The following is a 7,138-nucleotide window of genomic DNA, read 5'->3' as shown; positions in this document are numbered from 1 at the left end:
ATAATGCGCTGGATTACACGGTCAGTTTAAACTAAAAGGTCAGCAGTTTAAACTCACCAGCCACTCTTCGGAAAACCTACACAGGATCTCTATGAGTCAGAACTGACTCCACGGCACTTACCAACAACAACATCACCATCTTGAAATTCTTAATACTTTTTGAACAAGAGACATCACATTTCCATTTTACCCTTTGCCCCACAAAGAATAGAGCCAGTAGGTCCTGAATATAGCATTACTTCTGTGATATTCCTGCCAAAGGCATATGACCTGGGTCTGATCCCAAGGAAACACCAGACAAAAGCAAGCTGATGGAAATGCTGTAAAATGAGCTCCCTGCACTCTTCAAATGCCATTGAAGCACTGAGGAACTGATTCAGGTCGAAGGAGATGAAGGACGCTTGACAACTAACTATGATGCATGATTCCATATGAGATGATTTGGCCATAAACGATGCCACTGGGACAATTGGTGAAGCTTGAATGGACCCTGAAGATTAGATGGTGATCATGTATCATTGCTAATTTCACCATCCTGATGGTTGTATTGCAGATGTGTTGGAGAATACTCTTAGTCATAAGACTTCCTAACTTAAATGCTTGGGGTGATGGGATGTCATGTTGGTACTTATGCTCAGGAATGGTTCAGGAGAAAAAGTTATTTATCCTCTCTAGGCAACTGGTCATAAAGTTTGAGATTTAAAAATGAAAAATGTAATGGGGATGGAGTAGGGTGATGAGAGTGGGAAGAATCTTTCTACTATCAGGGCATTACAGTGGACCAGAGACTAAATAAAGTCCGGGAGCCTGCTCCTAGGAATCTGGAGGAAGAGCATTCCAGACTGAGGGAACAGAATGTGTTAAAGCTTTATGGAGAGTATTTGTCTAGGGTGTTTAAAAACTAGCTAAAACAGACAAACCCAGTTCCCATCAAGACAATTTCGACCCATGGCAATCCTCCATGTTGCAGAATAGAACTAGGCTCCACAGGGTTTTCAAGTTTGTGACCTTTTGAAAGCAGATCACCAGGTCTTTCTTCTGAAATACCTCTGGCAGATTTTGAACTACCAACCTTTTGGTTAATAGTCAAGAGCTTAACCATTTGCACCACTTAGAACTCTAAGAAATAGCTAGGAGGCCAATAAGGTCGCTGTAGAGACAGGGAATGGGAACGTGGTTGCAGATGAGGATGGGCATGCTGATGTCAGATCACAGTTCTTGTAAGGACTTTGGATTTTATTCTCTGTGCTAGGGGGAAGGAGCTCTGGTAGCATAGTGGTTATGAGTCTGGCTGCTAACCTCAGTGTCGGCAGTTCAAAGCTACTAGCTGTTCTGTGGGAGAAAGATGAACCTTTCTGCTCTCATAAAGAACTGACACCATAGCAGACCACCACCAAGGGGAAGACAGAAGAGGAAGCGACAAACCACAACTTAATTTTACAAGGATCACCCAGGCTACTGTGTGGAAAATAGACTGTCTAGTGACAAGGGTGAAAGCAAGGAGACCTGTTAGGAAACTGAAATGAAATGAGTTCCTTCATGTGGCCTTTTATCTTGGTTCTTTGGTAAAAAACAACTTCAGAGACTCAGAGACTTCCTCTATCCCCTTTCCACCTTCCCCCTTCCCCCCTCTCCCCTCCCTAAACCTTGAAGAGTTGCCTTTGTTTCCTTTCCCAGAGGTTTTTTTTGTTCACTTAACTTTTTTTTGTCCAGGTTAATTAACATTGCCACGGTAAACTATTAACAATTGAAAGTTTGATGTGTGGTGTGGTGCTGTGGGCTAAGGCACGGGACTACAAAGTTAGTTTGAACCACAAGATTAGTGGTTCAAGCTCACCTGCCACTCCTCAGAAGCCCTATACAGGGCTGCTATGAGTTAGAAACTTGACAGCACTTAACAACAATAACTTTTTTTTTCAATAGAAATCAAATAGCTTTTAATTAAGACACACAGACTCAGATTTACTAATTGGTAGTTGCTTTCTATGTTCCACAGTTCACATGTAACAGCTTCAAGGCCAATATTTGTTTGCTTTTTGTCTTCTGGCTTTGGTACACTTTTTTTTTTTTTAAGGTTTTATTGTGAATTATGTGATAGTTTACATGGGAGAACATTAGTTTTACATTCATGCTACCAAATATCATTTCATTGCCGTGGTTACAGTCCCCTCCATGCATCATCAACCAACCAAAGGGTATACACTACAAGCCTACCCCCCCCCCCCACCCCCCGGTCTTCAGCACACAGCCCCTCTCCCTCTCTGGGTCTAAAGTCCTCAACTGCTCCATCTCTCCACATCATTGTCTCTTCCTCCATCTCTGGCGTCACTGCTTCTCTGGGTAGGGTCCTGCTCTCCGCTCTTCTCCCTTGATGGTCCCAGGGACCTCCGCTTCTAGACTGAAAAGTTAATTACGCCCCTCCTTGCTACAAAACATCTACCTTTACATGTCTAACCTTCACAAGCAGTCCTGATAACAATTATTCACTATTGTATCACAAGAGACCCATCCGCATTTCATTTCATCAGCTCTGCCTAGACAGATTGGATACTACAGAGTGGAGATTCCTTCATGCCCTCTGTATCTAGGTTCCCTCTTGAATGCCCTCTGTATCTAGGTTCCCTCTTGAAAGATTGTAAGCCAGTCACTTCTTGCCTTTGTAGTCCCCCTGCCCCCCATTTTGGGTAGCCCATGTTTTGGTACACTTTTGGAAGCTGTGTCAGCAGAGACTTTCTCCAAGTGCACAGGCCCTGAGACCCCGGCTCTCCAGCACCAGTAGTGGGGCACTACATTTTACCATGCACATGCCTATCTGATGGGGTTCAGCCCTGGGCCCGTCACCTGGGTTCCAGGTTATTTGTCAACTCTTGACTACAGGGACAGTTTGGAGTCATGGTTGAGAGACAAGTCTGGTTTTCATTACAAAGAAGGTTTTTCTTTACAAAGTAGCTATACCTACTACAGGGGCCATGGTGACCAACCCATTAGAAATATCTGGAATGGGGAAACTGGGGAAGGGGCTGCAGGCCAGTTATGGGCTCAGAAAAGGACCAGGAGGGATGCTCCTCCTTCCCACCCATGGCAGTTCTCTGAAAACCAGGCAAAGAAGTTGTGGTAACTTCTCCAGATCCTGGATGAGACAACTTAAGCCCCAACTATAGGGAGCTCAGAAAAGTAGAGCTCACACCTGAAGGCAGAGGCCACACCTGCAGTGTTCCTTCCTCACCTTCAGGAGTCAGTTTTATCTGGGTGACGAGAGCTGACTGGTTGTACTCTGAGGCTTAAATGCAACTCAGAGTACTAGACATTTGTATGTGGCACTTACACCAGAACAACTTTCATGCTGGATAAACTTCCACAGCTTTCCAATCCACACTGAAAATATTTATCTTCTATGGGCTACTGAGAAACCACAATTGGGTGAAAGGACAGCTAGTTTACTTTAATCAAGTTCCAGAAAGGAGAGACAGTTTCAAAAAGCACTGTCACAACAGAAAACACACAGGCATGGGTAAAAGAATGTTCCTGGAAAATGCCAAAGGCACTGGACATAAGCCAACTTTGTGTTTCGCTTCTCCTCGAGGCCATTCCATGTCCATAGGGTGGGAGGCTACTTGGTCCAGTTGACTTTAGAGATGTTGTAATGCTTCATGAGTGTGTCCAGGTGTCTGTTGAAGCCCTCTACTCTCAGCTTGTGGGTTTTGGACATTTTTTTCAAGATCCTTTCCATTTGCCGCTTTTCCTGCATCTTCTCGAAGGCAACCTAGGCTGAGATCCTTTTGTCCAAGCCGCGCCGGTTCTCTTTCTTGTTCTTTTTGTTCGTTCCCATCGCTTCCAGAAGTTTCGCCTTGTCATTGTCCTTTTTCTTCTTCCACTTGGTCACTTGGAGCTCTGTGATGCCTTTCAGTTTCAGGGGACCCTTCTGGACCTGCTTGTAAGCTGCCATGGTGCCTGCAGGCAATCTATAGGTAAACTCACAACAACTTTTTGTCTGGCCCTGGGTTTCAACCTGTCCTGTGTCTGTTATCTATCTTACAGGGATTATTCAATATGTGATGTAAATTAAGTTATTATAGCCTATGCAAATGAAGTATCTTAGACTACTATGCAAATGAAGTATCTGTGACCTATCAGGAGGAGATCCCTCAGTTCCTGGCCCTGGGGAGCCAAGTCTTGAAATTGATGTGTTTGTATATATATGCAACCAACTCCACAGAAGTTTTTACAGACAGCAGATAGAAGCAGAATGGAAACAAGATGAGAGAAGAGAGAGCGGAGGCAAGTTATATGTGTCAAGGGCTGTAACGCTGAAGATGTTGATAGGCCCAGAAGGAGACCAGCAGTTGAGCTGATGGTGATAGGTCTGGAAGGTTGGTAGTTCAAATCTGCCCCAAGGTGTTGCAGAAGAAAGGCCTGGCAGCAGAGTCACATTAGGGGGACTGAAGGCAGAAAGACCTATCCTGGGTGGCCTGAGAGGAGGCCAACACAGCCTAGAGGGGGCAAACATGGTACAGAGAAGAGCCTGCCTGTTTGCACAGCAGAGAGGAACTGAGAGAGCTGTCCTGAACTGAAGAAGGGAGACTTTGCCTACAAGCTTCCTGATCCCAAGGATTTAAAAATGCACACTAATCTGTGTGTTTGAAAAGAATCACACAATAGATTAAAGTATGTTTGTTGTTTAAACACAAAAGTGGCATAAAATATTACTTTAGTTATGTTCTAGAAGTCTTTTGAGTGTTCCAAGGGGAAAGGAGAAGACAGAGGTGATGAATTCACAGGACCTACATTCAGATCTATTATGAATCAAATTGTGTCCCCCGAAAGATATACTGAAGTCCTAACTCTCAATATCTGTAAATGTGACTTTAGTTGCCAAGTGGCAGTCATTCAAAAAGAGCAAGGGGACACTGAGTGACTTCAAATCAGGAAAGGTACACCAGGGTTGTATCATTTCACCAAACTTATTCAATCTGTGTGCTAAGCAAATAACCCAAGAAACTGGATTATATAAAGAAGAACATGGCAACAGGATTAGAGGAAGACTCATTAACAACCTGCAATATATAGATGATACAACCTTGGTTGCTGAAAGGGAAAAGGACCAAAATACTTACTGATGAAAGTCAAAGATCACAGTCTTCAATATGGGTTTCACCTCAATGTAGAAAACAAAAATCCTCACCACTGGACCAATAAATAATATCATGACAAATGGAGAAAAGATTGAAGTTGTCAAAGACTTCATTTTGCTTGGATCCACAATCAAGGCTTATACAAGCAGAAGCCAAGAAATTAAATGGTGTATTACAGTAGGCAAATCTGCTGCAAAAGACTTCTTTAAAGTATTCAGGACCAAAGATATCAGTTTGAGGATGAAGGTGTGCCTGACCCAAGCCCTGGTATTTTCAGTCACCTCATATGCATATGAAAGTTGGATAATGAATAAGTAAGATCATAGAAGAATTGATACATTTGAGGTACCGTATTAGAAAAGAATATTAAAAGTACCATGAACTGCCAGAAGAACAAACACATCTGTCTTGAAAGAAGCACAGCCAGAATGCTCCTTAGAAGCCAGGAGAGCAAAATTTTGTATCTAATACTTCAGACATGTTATCAGGAGAACTGGAAAAGGACATCATGGTTAGTAAGCAGAGGGTCAGCGAAAAAGAGGAAAAGCCTCAATGAGATGGATTGGCACAGTGGCAGGAGCAGTGGGTTCAAGGGTAACAACTATTATAAGGATGATGCAAAACCAGGCAGTGTTTTGTTCCATTTTGCATAGGGTCACTATGAGTCAGCTCCAACTCAATGGTACCTAATAACAACAATTGCCAAGTCACTAAGAATCCAGGTCCAGCCAAGTTGAAATAAAATTTTAACTACCACAGTCATTAGACAGGAAGGAAAGAAAGGGCCAAAGTGGTTGTCAGAAGAGACTCCTAAATGTGCTCTTGAGCACAAAGTAGCTAAATGGAATGGAAGAAATGGTGAAGCGAAAGAGTTAAAAAGACTACTTCAGAGGGAGGCTCAGGAAGACAAAGTAAAGTATTAGGATGCGAATGAAATATGCAAAGATCTAGAGATCTGGTGTGGTGCCAGTAGGATAAGCATTGGACTGTTAATTACAGGGTGGGCAGTTCAAACTCACCAGCTGCTCTTAGAAACCCTATCAACTGTAAATAACAAAGTTAGAAAACCCAAAGGGAAGAACGCACTTGGCATTTCGCAAACTGAAAGAACTGAAGGGAAAAAAAAGCCTCAAGTTGTGATACTGAAAAAATTTTGAGGGCGGGGCTTGATGGAGGCTAGGGTGGAGGTGTAGAGGTTCCTCGTCAGTAATACCACAGAATACCAAGCAAAGTGGATTCAGGGCAGAGCTCAAAACTCAGAACCACATAGGTAGGAATATTTAAAAAGTTTGAAGGCTTATAGCTAGTGGAACTTGTAGCAAAAGTAAGAAATCGCATACTTTTGAATCTGCCAGCGTCAGTGGCCCAGAGCTGACAACTTGGGTGAGACCAAATGGGAAGACCAAGCGGGGGAGCAGACACACCACTGAAAAACGCTGCGGGAACCTTGGAGCAAAAGTGGACGCTACACTTTGTCAGGCTTGCGTAGTTCTGATTTTCTTTTTGTGAGTATCTGTTGATTGGCTCCCCCACTGTTTGTGCACCTCCATTCTGGGGACTAAGGGGGTGCCTGAGTGAGAGGACACCTCCCACCCTCACCACTGGTGGGTTCTTCTGCCACACATGCGCACAGATACTCTCAGCCTAAGAGCCGGCCCTGAACTGGTTTTTTAAAATACGGAGGCCAGAACATGGGGCATGGAGAAGGAAGGAGAGTTTAAAAACAAAACAGGCCAAACATTAAATTAAACCCTGAGCTATACCATAGCAACCAACAGTGGCATCTTGAAATCTCTCAGGTAGGTTTGAAGGCAAGAAGCTGAAAAGGACACTAAAGTCATACTCATATTAGGCTACAGATTTTTTTTTTTCCTTCTCTCCCTCCTCTCCCTTTTCTGTGATTATAGACTATTGTATCCAGTCTAGATTTTGTTGTTGTTGTATTTGCTGTTGCTGTTTTGCTGTTTTATGCTCCCCCTTCTACCTTTGGGGGACTCTTTCACTCC

General features: G+C 43.4%; 1 pseudogene; it reads right to left on the bottom strand.

Annotated features, from left to right (window-relative positions):
- Positions 1 to 3,610: 3,610 nt before the first annotated feature.
- Positions 3,611 to 3,946, bottom strand: LOC102835440 (annotated as a pseudogene).
- Between the last annotated feature and the right edge of the window lie 3,192 nt (positions 3,947 to 7,138).

The sequence above is a fragment of the Chrysochloris asiatica genome, unplaced genomic scaffold (assembly GCF_000296735.1).
Source record: "Chrysochloris asiatica unplaced genomic scaffold, ChrAsi1.0 scaffold00060, whole genome shotgun sequence".
Classification (NCBI taxonomy): Eukaryota; Metazoa; Chordata; class Mammalia; order Afrosoricida; family Chrysochloridae; genus Chrysochloris; species Chrysochloris asiatica.
Note: the sequence above shows the minus strand (reverse complement) of the source record. Positions and strands in the feature narration are given on the sequence as shown.